Source organism: Canis aureus, chromosome 5 (assembly GCF_053574225.1).
Source record: "Canis aureus isolate CA01 chromosome 5, VMU_Caureus_v.1.0, whole genome shotgun sequence".
Classification (NCBI taxonomy): Eukaryota; Metazoa; Chordata; class Mammalia; order Carnivora; family Canidae; genus Canis; species Canis aureus.
In genome coordinates, this window is record NC_135615.1 from 68531948 (window position 1) to 68554400 (window position 22453).

Consider the following 22453-nt stretch of genomic DNA (forward strand, 5'->3'; position numbering starts at 1 on the left):
TGGGGCTTCCTTGCCTCCAGAATGGTAAGAAATAAATTCCTGTTGTTTATGGGCTACCCAGCCTATGGTGTTTTGTTATAGCAGTCTGCGCAGACTAATACATGGCAGTTATGTAAATGGTACAGCCGCTATGTGAAGCAGAAGACAGTTCTCATAAAATTAAATAGAATTTACTATGTGATCCAGCAGTCTCACTTCTCAGTATATACCCAAAAGAATTTAAAGTAAGGTCTCCAAAATATATTTCTTTTTTTTTTTTTAAACTACAACAGCTTCAGGTGGTTTCTTTTTTTTTTTTTTTTTTTTTTTTTTTTTTTAATTTATGATAGTCACACACAGAGAGAGAGAGAGACAGAGACACAGGCAGAGGGAGAAGCAGGCTCCATGCACTGGGAGCCCAACGTGGGATTCAATCCTGGGACTCCAGGATCGCGCCTCTGGGCCAAAGGCAAGCGCTAAACCGCTGCACCACCCAGGGATCCCCCACCAAAATATATTTCTAAATCCATGTTCACAGTAGCCAAAAGGTAGCAGGACCCACATGTCCATTCACAGAGAAGGAGAATTCTGAGGAAAATGGCAGAAAAGGGGGATCCTAGGCTCTACACCTCCTAAGGATACAACTAGATAACCCCCACATCAGAGCAAATAACCCAAAAGATAACCTAAGACAGGCAGAACAGACTCTCCACAGATAAATGTAAAGAAGTCGTCACATTGAAGAGGGCAGGAAGGACAGAGATATGATCAGGAGCTGAGCAGAACTGCCAGACTGTCTGTTGGAGATAGTAAGGAAAGAGACCCTCAAACCGAGCGCCCCAGGCATGGTGAACCCACACAGGGAAGAGTAATCCCCATAACATAAGGCTTTGAAAACCAGAGGGGCATAATTTCACAAATTCTTATAGTCAGCAGGACTTAACATCTGGAAATTTAAAAATCAGCCAGTTCAGCTCTAGGAGAGCCAGAAGGGTGATGGGAAATTGAGTCTCCCTTGAAGAGAGAGTACAAACACTCCAAGGACATATATCATAGAAGAAAGTTTGGGTAAATGGGAGGGAGGTTTACTAATCTCAGAGCTTGAGCTGGAGGGGCAGGGGTCATTGGGAGATGGGAGACTCCTCCAGGGACAAGAGCTGGTGGACACCATTTCCCCAGCCTAGATACATGGACATCCATGCAAACAGCGAAGTACCAACATACTGCACTTAGATTGTTAAAAGCATGCCCCATCCCAAAGTTCTCCTGTGGACCCACCCCCTCCAATACACCCTTGCACAGAATCCATCCAAAGTGATGCCACAAGTCTGGCAGTGTGCAAGCAGCCACAACAGGAGCCAGCACCACTCTAAAGTGGCTCCTACGCCTTGTATTCCTCTCTAAAATAAATAAGTAAATTTTTTAAAAGATTTTATTTATTTATTCATGAGAGACACAGAGAGGCAGAGACATGGGCAGAGGGAGAAGCAGGCTCCATGCGAGGGTCTCAGTGTGGGACTCGATCCCAGAACTCCAGGATCACGCCCCAAGCCAAAGGCAGGCGCTCAACCGCTGAGCCACCCAGGCATACCAAAATAACTAAGTAAATCTTAAAAAGGAAGTGGATGCCTGGGTGGCTCAGTTGGTTGACATTTGACTCTTGGTTTTGGCTCAAGTTATGATCTCAGGGTTATGGGATTAAGCCCCACATGGAGCCTATGCACTTACTACAAAATCTGCTTTAGATACATTTCCTCTGTCCCTCCCCCTGCTCATGTACTCTCTCTGTCTCTCTCTCTCTAACATAAATAAATAAATCTTAAAGTGACTCCTACCCCTGGGAAGAAAGATAACCACACACACCAGTCCAACTGCAGCCCCAGCAGTGGGCTGGGGGCAGACAGCTGGTCTGGCTCTCTCCCTTGAGGCAAAGGAAACAAAAACAAAAATAAACTGTTGGGACTATATCAAAATAAAAAGCTGCACAGCAAAGGAAACAATCAATAAAACTGAAAGACAACCTACTGAATGGGAGAAGATATTTGCAAATGACTACTCCAATAAAGAGAGTGTCCAAAATACGTAAAAACCTTAAACAACTGAACTTGCAAAGAATAATAATAATAATCCAATTTAAAAATGGGTAGAAGGGATGCCTGGGTGGGTCAGCGGTTAAGCATTTGCCTTCAGCCCAGGGTGTAATCCTAGAGTCCCAAGATCAAGTCCCATGTTGGGCTCCCTGCATGGAGCCTGCTTCTCTCTCTGCCTGTCTCTGCCTCTCTTTGTGTGTATCTCATGAATAAATAAATAAAATCTAAAAAAAAAAAAAAAAAATATCTCCACACTTTCTACCTTCTTTGATTGTGGCCTCTTTTCTCCCTTTAGTTGTGAAGTTTGTTCTGTCAGTCTTCGGGTTGATTTCTCAGTTGTTTTTTTTTTTTTTTTTTTTTCATGATAGGCACACAGTGAGAGAGAGAGGCAGAGACACAGGCAGAGGGAGAAGCAGGCTCCATGCACCGGGAGCCTGACGTGGGATTCGATCCCGGATCTCCAGGATCGCGCCCTGGGCCAAAGGCAGGCGCCAAACCGCTGCGCCACCCAGGGATCCCGATTTCTCAGTTTTGTATATATTTTTACTTACTAAAATTGCATTCAAAGTATTGTGCCAAGCCCCTTGATGAGGATGCAAAAGTAAACAACAGAAGAGCTAGTGATCATGTCAGAAAAGATAATAACACGATCACTTATAAGACGAATTAAAATATATTGAGCACCCTTGAGGCACCTGGCTGGCTCATGTGGTAGAGCATGCAACTCTTGATCTTAGGGTTGTGGATCTAAGCCCCACTTTGGGTGTAGATTACTTTAAAAATATATTGAGCACCCCTGTGAAATAAATGCAGAGGATTTTTTTTTTTTTTTTTTTTCTGATTTATAGCTTGACTGATAGAGTATTTCACAGGTCCTCAGCTTATTCCACCATGGTGGGTTTGGCTCTGTATTCATGTTGTTTTACTATCAATAAACTGTGAGACTAAGGATTTGATACAAAGATAAATTCAGTAAGAATATTCCTAGATTGAAGTAGTATGCAAATGGAAATTTATTCTGAAGTGTGAGTTCTATTCTCATAAAATTTTATTAATTTTAGGAAAGATGATATATTTATTTTGAAAATAAGTCTTGGAGTCCCACTATCCAGTATCTTGTACAGATGTCATTAAAAATAGAAAAAATAGTCTCCCTATTGCAGTGGTTTCCAAACTTTGCTTCTCTTAAAAATCTCAGTGTCCATTACTACTATCTCATAGGGCTTTTAAAGCATATTATAGGGGGATATGAGCAAAGAATTTAATAAACTAGTCACATATTCAATAGATATTTTATTTTTAATGTATATATTGCACTTTTATATGTATTTGGTTTTGATTAGAGCAATGGTTCTCATACATCAAGTTATCTAGAAAACTAATTAAGGGGCACCTGGATTGCTCAGTATGTTAAGCATCCAACTCTTGATTTTGGCTCAGGTCATGTTCTCAAGGTCCTGAAATTGAGCCCCACATTAGGCTCCACACACAGCATGGTGCCTGCTTAAGATTCTCCTTTTCCCCCTCCACTTGTGCACATGCTCACATTCTCTAAAAAATAAATAACTAAATAAAAAAATAAATCACAAATTGCTAAGCTCCACCACTGAAGTTTCAATTCAGTAGAACTGTTATAGAACCAGAGAATTCATATGTCTGACAGGTCCCCAGTGGGTGACCCAGTATCCAAGTACTACATTCCGAGAACTATTAATAAGAGATTTACAATTAAGAATATTCCCAAAGGGATCCCTGGGTGGCGCAGTGGTTTGGCGCCTGCCTTTGGCCCAGGGCGCGATCCTGGAGACCCGGGATCGAATCCCACGTCGGGCTCCCGGTGCATGGAGCCTGCTTCTCCCTCTGCCTGTGTCTCTACCTCTCTCTCTCTCTCTGTGTGACTATCATAAATTTTTTTAAAAAAAATGATCTATAATAACTCGTTCAGCTTCTTCATATCCCCACAATTGGGAGTTTTTATATCAAGTGTAATGACATTTAAGAAGACAACATAGGAAATAAATTTACATTGTTACTAACAATTATCATCATTCTTGTAGATACAAGAATGATGTTTAAGGCATTTTCCTAGAGAAAAACCATCCTAGATTACTTGTTTCTAATATGTAATCTCTATTGTGTAGAAATATGCAAGTGAATAATTAGCATGGCCCCTCTGAGGTTGAAATACCACTTAAATTTTTTTGTATGGTAAATGTAAAACTTTTAGGTAATTCAATGTGGCATTCTAATACACTGATAAATTTGAAAAACAAGTATTTTAGCTCAAAGTTACTCATCCTGTAACTATTTCAAGTAAACGTATAGAAAACATGAGACAGTTTTATGGTTAATGACTGAAAAACTTTGCTATTTTCTTTATAAGACTTGATTCATATGACAGAACCAATATTTTGTTTTCTTAAAGTTAAATCAGTAACAACATTCTGATTCTACTACCTTCCAAAATATAATCTCAAAGCTTTTCAATAAAAAATTATACTACAGAGTTTATTACATCTTGACTTTCCCTACCTCAAAGTAGAAAATCAATGGAGCAAATATACTGTAGTAAAATCAGAGAAAATAATTTTAAGTACTTACTAAAACTGGCCCCACATCTTCCTGGGTTTTCAGGAATTTCACTAGGTTCTCATGATGAAGAGCCAGAAATGACCCCTCAGGCCAAGAACATTCTCTGTAACAAAAGAGAATGTTCTTTTTCCTACTCTCTGAGGAAAAGTCTTTTTCCTACTCTTCAAGGAAAAAGACCTTATGAGGGAATGGCATTTACTTGACACCGGTCCCTCCAACCTTCCTGTATTACACTAAAAATCTCAGGTCTATAACATCCCATATCAAGTATATCATATCTGGCACCCAGTGAAAAATTACTTGGCAAGAAAATACAGTCTAAGTAGACAAAGCAAACATCAGAACCAGGCCCAGAAACGTGACAGATTTTGATGAGAATGGACATGGACAAGGAAAGACTCAGCCTAAAGGACATGTCAGTAGTAATTCCCCAAATTGAAATGCAAAGACGAAATAAGAATAGAGAAGAAAAACACAACAAAGCATCCCAGAACTGTAGGACAATTTCAGAGTGTGAAATATGTGTACAGTTGGAATATCAGAAGAACAGAACTGAAGAAATAATGAAATAATAATGGCCAGGAATTTCCAAGTTTAATGACACACCAAACCACAGATCCAGGAAGCTCAGAGAACACAATGCAGGATAAATATGAAATCTACACCTAGGCATATCATAATCAAACTGCAGAAATCCAAAAGACAAAGAGAAGATCTTGAAATAAGCCAGAGGGAAAAAATACTTTACCTTCCCTATAGCAGAATAAAGATAAGAATTACAGGGATCCCTGGGTGGCGCAGCGGTTTGGCGCCTGCCTTTGGCCCAGGGCGCGATCCTGGAGACCCAGGATCGAATCCCACGTCAGGCTCCCGGTGCATGGAGCCTGCTTCTCCCTCTGCCTGTGTCTCTGCCTCTCTCTCTCTCTCTGTGACTATCATAAATAAATAAAAATTTAAAAAAAAAAAAAAAAAAAGATAAGAATTACAGCCAACTTCTTTTCAGAAAGCAATACAAGCAAGAAGAGAGCAAAATATTTAAAGTGTTGAAATGTTGAAAGAAAAAACTACCAACCTAGAATTCTATATCCAGCAAAATTATCCTTTAAATATGAAGAAGAAATAAACACTTTATCAGACAAACAAAAACTGAGGGAATTCATAACCAGCAGCTGATCTCTCCCACAAGATATGTTAAAAAAAAATTCTTCAAGGAAAAGGAATATGATAGGTCATAAAGCCATATCTGCCTAAGAAAGGAATAATATCAGAGGAGCAATAAATGAAGATAAAATAAGACCTATTTTTCTCAGCTGATCTAAAAAATTAACTTTTTAAAGTAATAATAGTAACAATGTACTGGGTGGTTATAGCATATAGATAACCAATACCAATGACAGCAATACCATAAGAAATGGGTGGGAGGAATTGGGAATACTCTGTTGTTTATTCAAATTGGCCCTTTCCTGGAAATGGCAATCAGGAGCCCCTCCTTATCACTAACTTTGTGTGATAATCTTTCAGTGAAACAACAGTAGGCTATAAAATTTAAATATACTGTTTCTTTAAAGATGAGTGACAGGGCAGCCTGGGTGGCTCAGCGGTTTAGCGCTGCCTTCAGCCCAGGGCGTGATCCTGGAGACCCGGGATCAAATCCCACATCAGGCTCCCTGCATGGAGCCTGCTTCTCCCTCTGCCTGTGCCTCTGCCTCTCTCTGTTTCTCATGAATAAATAAATAAAATCTTTAAAAAAATAAAAAATTAAAAAGATGAGTGACTTTGTAACACCCTCCCCCCAAAATTATGTTTGAGTCATGAAGTTAATAAAAGGTAAGGAACAGTAAATCAGAAGGACATGCAGAAGGACAAATCTGTAAAATAAGTATGAGCAAGAAAAAAAGGGAAAAAGCAAGAGAATAGAAACTGCTAAGAGAGTAACTGAAAATTAACAAGTAAAAAGTTCAAGAGCTGACAATGATTTCTAACATGAGAGTTGTCTCAGAGTTGGGACTGTACATTTAGATAGTAAACTACACAATGATAGTTTGCTCTGTGAAGATTTATTTTATTATTATTCAAAAAATGCTTATTGAACACCTAAGTAAAAGTATAATCCTAGGTACGTTAAGAAGTATGAAATAGGAGTGCCTGGCTGGCTCAGTACATAAAGCATGTGACTCTTGATCTCAGGATTCTAAGTTCAAGCCCCATGTGGGGTGTAGAGATTACTTTAAAGAAATAAAATCTTTAAAAAAAATAACATATTCATTATCCTCAAAAAATCTACAGTTTATCTAGAGAGATAACAAGAAAAAAAACATGATTTTTTTTAGTTTTTATCTAAATTGCAGTTAACCTACAGTGTAATATTAGTTTCAGGTGTACAATTTAGTGGTTCAGCAGTTACATACAGAGCACTCAGTACTCATCACAAGTGCCCTACTTAATCCCCATCACCCATTCTACCTATCCCCCCCATCCACCTTCCCTCTGCTAACCCATCAATTTGTTCTCTATAGTCAAGAGTCATTTTCCTGGTTTTCCTCTCTTTGTTTACCCTATGATCATTCATTCGGTTTCTTAAATTCCACATATGAATTAAATCATATGGTGTTTGCCTTTCTCTGACATATTTTGCTTAGCATAATATTCTCTTAGCTCCATCCCTGTCATTGCAAATTGCAAGAGATTTCATCCTTTTTTAATGACTGAGTAACATACCACATCTTCTTTATCCACTCATCAGTCAATGGACATTGGGGTCTTTCTGTAATTTGGCTATTGTTGATTATGCTGCTCTAACATAACAAGCCACCAATGAAGGATTTATCAGAAAACTAATACCTTTCTGGAAGGTGATGACTTCTTCTATGAGATTTAGGTATCTAGAGTAAAGTCCTAAGAAAGACTAGGATTCATATCGTTACTTATGACTTACTAGAAATTTGATGCCCTTGGCCTTATTTGTCTGGATAATTGAGCAGGACAGTTTGCCAGGTGCTATAAATGTGTAAAAATATTAAGATGCAGTTGCTGCCATGAGGAACTTTATATGAAATATAAAGTTAAATATATATATTTTAAATATCTTCATAAATAATAATTACAAAGCAATAAGTAAGTGTCAAATGAGTGGCAACAGTAAATGCTATAACAGTTGAAAGAAAGGAGACTGTTGTGGAGTGATTGACAGGTAACACTTTGTGAAGGAAGTCTTCATTTGAAGAACTGGTACAGTATGTATCAGAAAAAAATGAACAAGAAAAAAGGTATAGGCTGCATTATCAAAATCAAACTATGAGAGGGACGCTTGGGTAGCTCAGTGGTTGAGCATCTGCCTTTGGCTCAGGGCATGATCCTGGGGTCCTGGGATCAAGTGCCACATCAGGCGCCCTGCAGGGAGCCTGCTTCTCGCTCTGCCTGTATCTCTGTGTCTCTCCTGAATAAATAAAATCTTTTTTAAAAAAAATCAAAATATGAGAAATGTGACTTTATTAGGAGCAACACAAAAAGGAAATAATTTGACAATCAATAAAGTCTTGTTCTGGTTTTTGAAATCTATATACACACAAAAGTTGGAATACCTATGAATATTTTCTTTTTACTTTCTTAAGTACATTGAGGAATATCTCTAGTATTCTGGATAAATGTTCCAGTTGATTTCATTTAGTTGCTCTAGTATCTTTGCATAACTTGGTAAGTGGCCTGGAATTTAGAACAGTTACTGTTCTTTACACAAAATATTTGTTAGCTCTAAGTTTAATTTAGAGAGTTTACTAACCATTATGATACATGTTACTTAATTATTTTTTTTTTAAAGATTTATTTATTAATTCATTCAGAGAGAGCGAGGAGAGAGGCAGAGACACAGGCAGAGGGAGAAGCAGGCTCCATGCAGGAAGCCGGATATGGGACTCGATCTCGGGTCTCCAGGATCACACCCCGGGCTGCAGGCAGCGCTAAACCGCTGTGCCACCGGGGCTGCCCCATGTTACTTAATTATGCACAGTCACAATAAGTAATAATTGGGAATATCAGTTCTACTTAATTTATTTCAAGATTTTATGTTGTTTTTTAATCAATAAACAATCTTAAAATAGGCCTGGTTGCCCAGTTCTTGAAATGAATTTTAAAATAAAATGAATGAAAAATCTCCTTTTACCAAGTTCAGTCTTTAGGACTTTGTTTCCAGTTCAACAGGTAAAGAGCTTGGCTTAGAATTCATACTCCTATCCTCACCCCCCAAAAAGGTGGACAACTCCTCTTAGACCCATTAGAGAATTGAGTACACAAGGCAAACCACTACCCCCAAAACTGAAAAAGAGGCAAATACATAGAATCACAGTGTAACAGAGCAGAAATCACAGTGGGGCCAGCAAGAACACTTAAAGGGTAACTGACTAATTGCTGGAGACTGAGTTTGAGACTAGTTTAAGAGATTTAAAACCTCCTGGAGGCCCAGACTTAGGGGACCCTGCAGTTTTATGAGTTTCACATGTAGGAGCCACATTAGGTTCTCAGAGTCGAGATCTGAAAAAAATCCTGTTGTGCTTCTGTTGGAGGAAGGGAAAACTGAACATTTTAAAAGACTCCCAGAGCTACTGTTCACTTTAACAAAGGCCTGATCTCAAGGGAAATTATTTTACAACAGCCTAACCAACTTCGGTTTTAGAGCTTAACTGATTTGAGGGAAGTGAAATATCCAACTCTAGTCCCCTCTAGTCTTCCTGTCTCACCATCAGGAATGGATGAGGATTGAGGAGAAAGGACCTGAGAAGCACATGTAAAGGTCACAGCCCAGGGTCATAGACTCACTAAAAAATGACACCTAATTGTAGAACTATAGAATACTTAACCCTTCTACCAACAACTTAACACTATATTAATCAGTCTCCTGCATAACAGGAGATTACAGGTGAGCAAGGACTAAGCCCTTTTAAAAAGGAATCTCTAAGGAGATAACAAAAGAGACAAAAACAAGGACACTAGAGGAAATTTTAGCCTCTGACACTCACAGCTACAGCAATCAATAAATGCAGCCTAATTCCCAGTCAGGTAAACCTAAAGCCTCATACCATACCAGCTTTCAACAAAAAATTACAAGGCATGCAAAAAGGCAATATGAATAGACAAAGCAAGCATCAGAATCCGTTATGACAGAGAATTTGAAATTGTAAGACTGGGAATTTAAAATAACTATGATTAATATTCTGAGGGCTCAAACAGAAAAAAGGAAATGCTAGAAACCAAAAGCACCATAATAGGAATGAAGAATGCCTTTGATGGGCTCATCAACAGCTTGGACATGGCTAAGGAAAGAATCAGTAAGTTTGAAGATGTCAATAGAAACTTCCCAAACTGGGAAGTGGTTTGGCGCCTGCCTTTGGCCCAGGGCGTGATCCTGGAGTCCCAGGATCGAGTCCCGCATCGGGCTCCCTGCATGGAGCCTGCTTCTCCCTCCTCCTGTGTCTCTGTCTCTCTCTCTGTCTCTCTCTCTCTCTAGATATATATATATATATATATATATATATATATATATATATATATATTATCATGAATAAATAAATAAATCTTTAAAAAGAAACTTCCCAAACTAAAAATCAAAGAGAAAAAGAAAAAATAGAGTTTAGCTTAATGACCATTGAGGTGTAATCTGCTACACCAATGGCCCCCAATAACTCATAATATACCCCTTCCCCTATTGACTGTGCTTAACCAAGGGGACATCAGCAAACATGACACAACTAGAACCTTGAGATCTTATACTTGATGCTTGCCCTCTTGGGATGCTGTCCTGAGACTGCATGTAAAGAAACCCAGTCCAGTCTCCTTGAGAATGAAAGTCTAAAAGAAGAGAGGCCTATTCAGCCATCCCAGCTGACCTTCCAGCTGAATTGCAGCCACAAGAGTGAGCCCAGTTAAAACCAGCAGAAACTGCCCAGCCAACCTACACAGTCATGAGAAAATGGTTATAGCTATAAGCCACTAAACTTCGGGTTGGTTCATTACAGAACAATAAATAATTGCAAAAAGAAGTGTATTCTGCTTTCCTAAAGAGCCATATGTGAACATTTATAGAGATGGATCTGTCAACTTTAATAAAAAGGTGTGTTTGGGAAGTGCAGAGTTTAGTCGACAGGAAAGGGAAAGAAATATACAGAAGCAGAAGGTGAAAACTTAGAAGAGTTTAAGAGAATATGTTTCTTGACAGTCACAATTTTAATCATGTTCTCCAGGAAGAAGGTGCATGTGAAAAGAAATGACTTTGGTAAAGGAAAAAATGTAAGGTATTTTTGTGTGTATGTGTATCAGAGCCAAGTAATGTCTCTAAGTCTCTCCAGTTGACTAACATATAATAGCTACCTAGTCTAATGAACATTTTTAAATCACATGTTTTAGTGAAAAACCTTACTTGCAATGTGGGACTAAAAACAACTTCTCACCTTTGGTTTATTAAGAAGCTATGTATCTTTTATCTCTATTTTAGAACTAAGCAGTCTTACTCCCGTGTGCTTTTTGTCGCTATAAAAAAAGCACAGTTTTGACTGAAATGCCATCGCTAAATGGTTTGCCTCTCAGAGGTCTCCAACATGAAAAATAAAGTGCACTAAAGCATAAGCCATGCTTTCCCATTTAGCTCATTTATATCACAGTGTCCACTTTGGAAACCAGAGTTTATCTTGCTAATCCAGAGAATGACAGCTGAAACATAATTATACACAACCTCAGAAAAGTTTACCTCCCTAATGCAACTCTGTAAAGGAGCATTGACCATTAAATTAGACAGACATTCACAGTCAGTAATGAATGCCCAGTACAATTTGGCTTTATGAAAGTTGTGGATTTATTTTATTGTTTCCCTTCGCGTTATTTTTTACATGCATTGGCGGTGGTTTTTATCATGCCTTCATTAGATGCTTTGACCATTAAGCTGTAGAAAAACAATTATCAAGGGCACCTGGGTGGCTCAGTCGGTTAAGCATCTGACTGTTGATTTCAGCTCAAGTCATGCATGATCTCATGGTCGTGAGATTGAGCTCCCTTTTGGGCTCCATGTTCACAATGGAGTCTGCATGAGATTCTCTCCCTCCTCCCTCTGCCCCTCCCACCACATGTGTTCTCTTGCTCTCTCACTCTCTCTCTCAAAATAAATAAAATCTTTGATAAAGAAAAACCAGTTATCAAAATCAAACTACTCAGTTCCAAAAACAGTTAAATATAGAGTTACCATTTGAACTATTAGTTCCACTCCTAGGGATAATATTCCCAAGAGAATTGAAAATATGTCACACAAAAACTTATATATAGCAGCATTATTCATCATAGCTAAAAAGTATAAATGAACTAACTGCCCATGTTTATCCATAAATGGATAAACAAAATGTGGCATATCAATATAGTGGAACATTATCCAGCCATAAAAGCATAAAACATACTATAACATGGATGAACCTTGTAAAACATTCTAAGTGAAAGAAGTCAATCACAAAACACTGCATATTATACAATTCCACTTATATAAAATGTCTAGAGTAGGCAAATATTAGAGATAGAAAGGGACTGAGGGTTACCAGAGACTGGCAGAAGGAAGAAATAGGAAATGACTGCTAATAGTTACAGGTTCCTTTGTTGGCTTGGTGAAAATGTTCTAGAATTAGAGGTGACAGTTACACAACCTTATGATTATACTGAGAACCACCAAATGCTATACCTTCAAATGGTAGACATGGTGGCATGTGAATTATATCAACAAAAATGAAATTTAAAACTATGTTCCAAATTTATAAATGGGAAGCAGGGTGACAGATGAAGTTGAACAGAGTTCCAAGCTTCCTGATTTATTACAAAAGAGAAAGAAAAATTTCCATGAAAAATTGGTGTTAACACTATTTTTCAAGAATATGAAGTTGAAATTCAACCTAAAAAAAATATGAAGAATGATTATATAATAATCAAACTAACTAACATTTGTCTAATGCTTTGCAGTTTTCAAAGCACTTCTATAGGGCAGCCCCAGTGGCTCAGCTTTTTAGCGCCGCCTTCAGCCCCGGGCCAGATTCCAGAGTCCCAGGATCAAGGTCCACATCAGGCTCCCTGCAGCCTGCTTCTCCCTCTGGCTGTGACTCTGCCTCTCTCTCTTTCTCTCTCTCTCATGAATAAATAAATAAAATCTTTAAAAAAAAAAAAAAGCACTTCTATATACCATTGAAAATTAAATACCAGTGTGGGATTGCCTTACAAAATCCATGCAATAACTAGTATTGTAGTTCTATTTTTAAGGATGAGGAAACTTTCATGTTCTATTTTTCTGTTATTTCTTTAAGCATTTCCAAGTCAGTTTGTCTCTTTTTCATCTCTGTGTAAAAGGCATATATAATACACATTAAATATATGTTTAAGTGAATAAATAGACAAATTAAGGCTTAGGGAAGACAAGGGACTTTCTAAAAATCAAACAAAGCAGTGTTAAAATACCGTCTTTGGTGTTCGTATCCTGTGTGCTTTCCATAATACCACATCAAAAGTCTCCTGTGTTAGGAAATACATTTGTTCAAGTTCCAGTCTAAGTTGATGTCAAGTTATTATTAAAATGGATGTCTTCAACGGTAATTATTGATATGGCATAAAACAGTTGTCTTCCACAGTAATTATTGATATGGCATATTATATATAAGACCTCAGGAAAAACTAAAGTTAAACAATTACACAAATTAGACTTTGTTACTTACTACCAATCTTGTGGTTAATACATCAAATATTTACCAAGTGCCCATTAGGTATCAGCCACTGTGCTATACCCTAGAAATAGGTCATAAAAAGGAATATATCACTGGACTGGAAGCACCTAAGCCCTCCTTTCATGGAGCTATTTTCAATCTAATTGTAGGAGGTTCTCCCACATATTTTATCACTTTATCCTTGTCAGTTATCTACAAGCAAAGTTCAGATATGACTCAAAATACTGTAAAGGAATGACAGTCAAATCTGAGTGGATTCCTTCACTCTCCACTATAAGTCACTCATCAACTACCAGGAAAAGAGGCCAACAATTGTTTTAAGAAATTTTCCATAAATAGCTATACTTCTAAATTCTGAAACCCAGGAATTTAGCATTTGAGCATGTAACCTCACAAATTCTTCATATACTGTTCTCTTACGATAATGCAGGATCTCTCTTCTGGATCCACATTCTAGAGCTACTAGTAACATCACATACTCTTAAAAGGTTATTAACAACTTTCTCTGCTTGGATTTATGCCTTCCTATGAAGATGGGCTATTTCTTGCTCTTGACCTGATTACTAAGGACTATTAAAAAACAAGAGTATTCATACAGTGACATTAAATTAACACGTCTTACATTTGTAATTTGATCATAGATTGATTAAGATGCTCCTCCAGTCAACAGTGCCTGATATATATAGCAGGTGCTTCACATCTGTAGAACAAACAAACTTATTAATCACATATTTAGTGATTATTGAGAATCCACTTACACTGGAAACTAGATTTTCCCAAAGTCCAAGTAAAATAATGTGCTTTACTCATATAAGCCAGTAGATTTTGCCATCAAGAAAAGAACAACTCCTTCATTTCATTAAAATCAAGTGAAATTTAAAACAAAATAAGAGGAAGCTCCAATTTAGTAAATTTTTTGAATAGGCTAAGCTGTATCCAAATTTTATTTTATTTTAATTTTAGTTATTTATTCTTGAGAGACACAGAGAGAGAGGCAGAGATGCAGGCAGAGGGAGAAGCAGGCTTCATGCAGGGAGCCCGACGTGGGACTCAATCCCAGGTCTCCAGGAGCACACCCCAGGCCGAAGGCGGCGCTAAACTGCTGGGCCACAGGGGCTGCCCTGTATCCAAATTTTAAAATGAAGTATCAATACTTTTATTATTCTCAGTCAAAATTCTTTCCAAAATTTCTTCTCACCTTCCAAATCTATTATGTCTTCTTCTTTTACCACATTGAATTATGGTGTCAGATTACAATATGGTATAAAGAAATACAGGTGAATGTAGCCTGTTGACAAGTAACCTTTTTGTAACTAACTGTATTCTATATTTAGGAATTAGCTTTCTTCCCCACCCCCGGTAGCTGGCTAAACCCTTCACCAACAAATTTAAATGTTAAAAATCATCACTGTTTTGACTCTTAATTATAGAGGACATATCCATAGGGCAGTGGGTAGGGAGATTAGTCAAATAGGTGATGAGGGGATCCCTGGGTGGCGCAGCGGTTTGGCGCCTGCCTATGGCCCAGGGCGTGATCCTGGAGACCCAGGATCGAATCCCATGTCGGGCTCCCGGTGCATGGGGCCTGCTTCTCCCTCTGCCTGTGTCTCTGCCTCTCTCTCTCTCTGTGACTATCATAAATAAATAAAAAAATTAAAAAAAAAAAGACTAATTTAAAAAAAAAAAATAGGTGATGAGGACTAAAAGTACAGTTATCATGATGCACAGGATGTTATATGGAAGTGCTGGATCATTATATTGTAAACCTGAAACTAAAATAATTATACTGGAACTTTTAAAAAAAGAATAAAAGATTCAAAGAAGTAATTAAAAAATCATCAGTGTGTTAATCCATTTTATCACTTGCTGTCTTTGGCTATTATTCTTAGTTGATAATTTCTTTAAAAAGTGGTTATATATAAAAAAAAAAAAAAAAAAAAAAAAAGTGGTTATATATTACCAGAAATCATCCTACTAAAATAGCTTTGATATTCTATATTATCCAGAATATTCAGGACATTGGGGTCTTAGATCAAATATTTTGATAAGAAGCCACCAATGCCACCTTAGATTTTTTTTATTGATTTCCACATAATTAAAATAGGTATATGAAGCATCTGTCATACTCATTTTCTATAAACTTTGCATGTAAGCTGTTTGAAACTTGGAACGCTTTTTAAAAATCATTTTAAAATATGAGAGAAAGGATTATATTATCAGAATACACCAGAAAATCCAGTTTAACTGCTAGATTTTCTGGCTAGGAAATCTGATTTGGTAAATATTTACAATGAAACTTATTAGATGAAATACCACAAATTATTTTACCTCAGGTTGGCATTTAGGTACAAGGGACATGATAATTGTTACAGCTACAAAGATTTTATTAGCTGTATCAAAAACCTGCTCTGTAAGCAATTAAAATACACCAGTAGTGGGATGCCTGGGTGGCTTAGCAGTTGAGTGTCTGCCTTTGGCTCAAGGCATGATCCCAGAGTGCCAGATCAAGTCCCACATCAGGCTTCCTGCATGGAGCCTGCTTCTCCCTCTGCCTGTGCCTCTGCCTCTGTGTGTGTGTGTCTCTCATGAATAAGTAAATAAAATATTTTTTTAAAAAAATCCCCCTATGGGCAGTGAAAATAGTCCCAAAATTTTCACCCTGCTCTTTTAACTATCTTGAATGAGCCAGAGAACCTGACCCTATTCTAGTGTAGATCAAAGACTAGTCCATATCCAGAGTACACAGTCTTTTTCATAATCAAATCCTGTGTGGATATAATTGGATTAAACTCTTCCTCAGCAAGTTGGTGCCTGTTGTAGAAGATCAACAACGTATACCAGTCTCATCTCCCAGAACTGCTTAAATAGCCTAGGCTTTAGGTATAGAAGAGGATATCACAAAGCCCAGGAGCCACAGCCTGGATTTACAAAAATTAAGAAAAGCCATGTTAACTGGAATGGCTGCATATAAAATGTTATTCCCAGATCATATCCTCGGACACCACAAATACTATACAGATCCAAACAGTAGAAGATAAAATGCCATTGAATGGGGTTATTCAATGTCATTAGAAGTCCTTTTTATAGAACGGTAAGACAAACATCACACTTCTTTTTCAATTCAGAGTAAGATCACAGGTGATGATGAAGGGTGTCGGATTTGGAATTAGGCTGCCAAATTAAAGCCCCAGCTCCAATATTTATTAGCTGTAGGTTTTTTGTCAAATTGCTTAACCTCTTACTTTCCGCATAATCAAGTGGAGATAGTAATAGTACCTAGACACATGTAATTATTATTAACAACTGAACTAAGACACAAGAAGCACTTGCCGTAGTTTTTGGCACATCATACACAATTAATAGCTGTTAATTCATATTGCTTACAGAGAGTATTTTCTTTAATTTTTATACTTTGTCCTCTCTTGCTGTTCTTCATCTCCACTTTAATTGATGTCAATGTACTCTTGTTTCAGAGTTGTCCATTTTGGAATAATGAATACTTCTCAGAACAGTCTTCTCTCCCAAGAAGAGGCATGTTTTTCTCTAAAGTTGCATAAAATATTGGTTGTTTGAATGTGTTCTTTTATCTCATTTTTATAGAGATGCTATTTTTCCTCAAGCCAGGGCAGTGCCAGAGGACTTACAGACATTATTGTTAGATGCAAATTCCCAGTCGCTTAAACCCTTGCAGGGAGATAAATTTCAATGTCCTTTTGACTCAAAATAACACACACGCACACACATATCCACGTACCAAGGAAGATAAAATTTCAGTGTTTTCCCTTTAATTAGTGATTTTTCCTTTCCACTCTTCCTCCTCTTACATCAGCATATATACATTATTTAAGTTTTATTTTTGACAAATAGATATCAGAGCTACAGTTATGATAAAATTCATATCCAGTATTCTTTTTTTTTAATTTTTATTTATTTATGATAGTCACAGAGAGAGAGAGAGAGGCAGAGACATAGGCAGAAGGAGAAGCAGGCTCCATGCACCAGGAGCCCGATGTGGGATTCGATCCCGGGTCTCCAGGATCACGCCCTGGGCCAAAGGCAGGCGCTAAACCGCTGCGCCACCCAGGGATCCCCATATCCAGTATTCTTAATAAAGTTGACTTCCATATCTTACCTCAAAATAGAGGGCACGGGAATTATTTAAGTGGGATTTATCTCCTGTCCTGCCTTCTTAATTAACTTAGACTTTTAAATTACAGCATAACCTATTTTACAATGGCTTTAAGTAGTTAGAATTATATATCAGTGTAACATTCTCCTGGAGAATAAGAATGAATCAACTTTTAAAAATGTTATTTTTTTAATTACATAAATGTGTATTTGAACTATATTGGAAAATCAGATTATGATAGTCATAAAAGAACATACAGGCATTTGAATCTGGTAATTGGGGTATCACAAATGCCTTTTATGTATTTATCTTTAGGTAGACTATCTTTCTATATTGTAGGTAGACTATCTTTCTATATTGCCATCTATGTAGTATAAATTGCTACAGTATTTTTAAGTTGGTAATATGTTACAAGACTCAGGTTTGATTCATTTGGAAGGTAAAATTTCTTTATTCATGCATTTGTTTAGCAAATATGTACTGAGTGCCTAATATATGCCAGGCCTGTTCTAGGCTCTTATAATATAGAAGTAAATAAAACTAACCTAAATCTTAGCCCTCATAGAGATAACGTTCTAGTAGGGGGGAAAGAGGCAATAAACATAATTATTTAATATTATTTTGTTGTCAGCAAGTGCTAAGAACTGTGGGGCAGGTGGATAGTCATCAATTTTCTGTAGAGTGTTCAAAGCAGGTCTTCCTGAGAAAGTGTCATTTGAATAAAGATTTGAAGGAAGTAAGAGAATTGGACACATGGTTATCTTTTGAAGAATATTCTTGGCAAAGGAGAAAGCCACTGCCAAGGCTGGAAGGTATCAGAATTTGTGTAATTTTCAAGAAAGAGTGAAGAGCCAGTGTCTTAGAGAAGACAAAAGGGAAATTAAGGAGTTAAAAATGAAACTGAGTTAAATGAGGGTTGAGGAATATAAACTAAGTAGGACAAATTTTTATTCCTAGTGAAGCAACAGACAATAGGAAGAACAACAGTTGAAGCAGGGAAACCCATTAAAATAATTCAGCTAGAGATAATGGTGGCTTGGATCAAGATGATAGCAGTGAAGGTAGAAATGTGTTTGGATTGTGGACATATCTTTCATCTCTTGGCAGACTGTGTATAGGGCATGAGGAGGGGAAAGTACTATAACTACAAGGTTACTGGCCCAAGCAAGTAGAAAGATTGAGTTGCATAACTGAGATGAGTTCTATTTCTGTGTATATAACCCAAAAGAATTGAAAGCAGAGTCTTAAAGTGATATCTGTACATCTATGTTCATAGCAACATTACTCATAAAAACCAAAAGGTGGAATCAGCCCCAATGTCTATAAATGAATGAATGGCTAAACAAATCAAAGTATATACATACTTTGAATATTATTCAGCCATTAAAGGAGTGAAGTACTTACGATAACTGCAATAATTTATATAGACCTTGAAAATGTTATACTAAGTGAAAGAATCCAGACACAAGTGGCCACATGTTTGTATGATTCCTTTTACATGTAGAATAAAGGTAGAATAGATAAATTCATAGAAACTAAGAGCAAGTTAGAGGTTACCGGGGAGAAGGGAAGGGGGAATAATTACTTAATGGGTATATTTATGGGGTGATGAAATATTTGGAAACTAGAGAGAGCTAGTGGTTGCACAACATTCTGAATACACTTAAAGGCCACCTAATTTTTATACTTTAAAATAGTTAACTGTACATTATGTGAATTTCACACCTAAAAAAAATAAGGAAATGGAATGTAATAGGTGCTTTCATTGAAAACTAGTAGAAATGTAAAGTAGTACAACCTCTTTTTAGAAATCAGGTTTTCTTTTCTATATCATTATCCAGGTGTTCCAGCACAATTTGTTTAAGAGACTTTTTTTTTTTATCCAGCGAATGTTCTACTTCATAACCTAGTATTCCATATCTAGGATGTAAAAAACTAATCTGGATACAGACAAATACTGATGGGCAGAGATGTTCACCAAAGCATTATTTAAAATGGTGAAAGATTAATCACTTCTTGGCCTTTCGGCTAAGTATAGTATCTGTTCTTATCAGTTTAATATAATAGTGAAAAATAGGAAGAAATCCATCACCTCCAACAATAGATTTTTTTGATGATGATATAAGAGGATTAATGTAGGCAATAAAATTGTTTTGATAATGTCTGTGTAGATTTTAGAAAAATAATTTAAAAAAAAGAAAAATAATTTTAAAGGCATATGTAATCATAAATGTCTTTTAACTGTTATTTTGGTTTTCTCTTAATGGGGTTTCAGTGTTGCAATAATCTTTCTCTCTGCCTACCTGTTTTTAAAGAATTTAATAACATGAGAAATACTCATAATACTAATTGAGAAGCAATAAAACTAAACTATGCTAATGTGTTTGTGCCTGCACATGCCTAGGGAAAGTTACATGATTAAAAGTATGCTAAAATATAATACTTGTGTCTTCATTTTGAGATTTTGGATAATTTTATTTTCCTTATTTTTAATAGTTTTTAAGTTTTCTTATTCAACATACTATTTTAATTTGAAATTTATATTGTATGGTCTTAATACAGTATTACTGATAAATATTCTTATTTTGGTTCTTTACAGTAAGGTAATCATAGGAAAATAATTTGTATGTCTAGTTTATTTTTTTTTTTTGTATGTCTAGTTTAATGTCTCAAGTCAGTCTTTGCTGGTAGTGTAATGTAATCAGTATATATTTTATTTTTACTTCACTATGTATTAATAAATTTTATGATAACAAATACAGCTAACACTTATTATTTACTGTGCGGGACAAGATACTCAAGTTTAAGCATTATCATTCAATCAGCATAACTCCATAAGGCAGACTAATTCTACTAATTTGCAATTCACTGTATTGCTTTATAGTTTTACTACATTGTTTAAATACCTACCCCTAAGTTCGCTGTTTCTTTCCATTATATACACCTATTTCTAACATAAGAACTATATTAAAAAACCATGTATACTTTCAAATGATTTCATATCTCTGGTGATGTTAGCAGAGTACCAATGAATATTAAAATATTTAGATATTAATTAGTCTTATCCTTTAAACATTCAGTTTAATTATGTAGCAAATACCTAACAAATACACACATAGGGAGAGATTGACTTTTAGAATGCCAGTGTGAGGACTACGTGAACCTACTCTCCCCAAAAAGGAAAAAAAAATACTGGCCAAACAACTAATATCAACCATTTCAGAACTCTAGAAATTAACTAAAGCCAAAGAATGGACTATTTGTCTATCCAAGAGGAACTACTAACCCTCAGTAAGGTAGCAGGGTCTATAGCGCTTTAATTTGGGGCTATTACCACCCAAGCTCCCTTCTCAAGTACTGAGTGGTGTGGCAGTGCAGCGCTGTGAAAAGCCAGTAGCTCACAGTAGACAGGACTGACTGAATTAAAATTCCCATCCCCATAGCAGTGTCAAAATTTTATCTAAACTAGCAACCCCCTGGAAAAATCCCCATTCTCAGGATGTTGGGGCTATTTGATCTGAGTTGGAGTTCAGCCCAACAGTAAAAAAATAAAATTAAAAAAAAAAAAAAAAAAGCCCTATCCCCCAGGGCATTACCAAAACAACAATCCTCTGTCGGCAAAATGTAAGCAACCTAAGCCTATGATTTCAGGGATAGTGAAACAAGAGCCTGGCCAAAGTATAAAAGGAAGCCCTGAGGAACTAGGTGACCATAGACAACTTTGCAGTATATTCATGGGGATCTAGAAGGCTGTGAAGATGCCTAGAAAGGAAACTCCTTCATTCAAAAGTCAGCTTGAGGACAGCCCTGGCTCAGTGGTTTAGCGCCGCCTTCAGCCTGGGGTGTGATCCTGGAGACCTGGGATCAAGTCCCATGTCGGGCTCCCTGCCTGCTTCTCCCTCTGCCTGTGTCTCTGCCTCTCTCTCTGTGTCTCTCATAAATAAATTTTTTAAATCTTAAAAAAAAAAAAAAAAAGTCAGCTTGAGTATACTACCTTGAGGCCCTGCTCAAGCAAGAAATGAAAGCTAAAGCTGTCCTGTAAATGCCTGAAGTTTGAAGGCATGCTTCCACACATACTTCCCCCAAAGTGTGGAACACATATAGACAAGATTTTTAAGGAAATCCTGTGTACCAGTCATTGGTTATAATGACTCAAGTATGCCCCCTAGAAAGCCAGGCTTAAGACAAACACTTTAAAAATAAGAAAATAAATAACTTTGTGGCGGGGAATGCAGAATCTATAGAATTCATCCAGGAAAGTCATTAAACAAATGAGCACCACCAACAACTAAGAAAAACCGACAAAGCCCTGAAGGGAGATGGTTGATACTATAGTTGTTATAGTATCTAAGAAGTCCACTTGCAACAACAAATTATAAGATATGCAAAGAAACAGGAATGTGTGCCACAAATACATTTTAAAAAAATAAAAGCAAACAACATAAAATGTGCCCAAAGATACTGGACTTAGTTGACAGAAACTATAAATCAGCTATTATAAATATGTTCAAAGAACTAAAAGAAGCCAGGATAGAAGAATAAGGGTTAAGTATGACAACTATGTCTTATTAAATAGAAAATGGAAATAAAGAGATAAAGATCATTTTTAAAAATCAAATAGAAATTCTGGAGGTGGAAAATATAGTAACTGAAATGAAAAATTCAGTAGAGGCTCAACAACAGATTTGAGTTGACAAAAGAATAAACAAACTTGAATACAAATCTTTGTATAGAGAAAGTATACAACCTGTGTTACAGGAAAAACCTGAGAGAGGTGCCTGGTTGGTTCAGTCAGTTAAGTGTCCAACTCTTGGTTTCAGCTCAGGTCATGATTTCAGGGTTGTGAGGTTGAGCCTCTCCCCTTTCTCTCTCTCTCTCTTTGTAAAATAAAAAATAAATATTTTTTAAAAACATAAAACCTCAGAGAC

At 36.7% G+C, this 22453-nt stretch overlaps 1 protein-coding gene and 1 long non-coding RNA gene across 51 annotated transcripts in view; one reads left to right on the top strand and one right to left on the bottom strand.

The window, feature by feature from the left end:
• ITFG1 (integrin alpha FG-GAP repeat containing 1) overlaps nt 1-22453 on the top strand; it is a 291906-nt gene that overhangs the window by 256919 nt on the left and 12534 nt on the right. The gene's annotated exons all lie outside the window — the stretch shown is intronic.
• Nucleotides 1-22453, bottom strand: part of LOC144314452 (uncharacterized) — a 97981-nt gene that overhangs the window by 27109 nt on the left and 48419 nt on the right. For 16 of the 48 annotated variants that reach the window (XR_013380355.1, XR_013380360.1, XR_013380353.1 and 13 more), the window contains 2 exons: nt 16781-16939; nt 14019-14096 (listed from right to left, as the gene is read on the bottom strand). The exons of 1 other annotated variant lie outside the window; for it this stretch is intronic. This is a non-coding gene — a long non-coding RNA (uncharacterized LOC144314452). 31 more of the 48 variants (XR_013380340.1, XR_013380368.1, XR_013380338.1 and 28 more) reach the window with 10 other exon arrangements.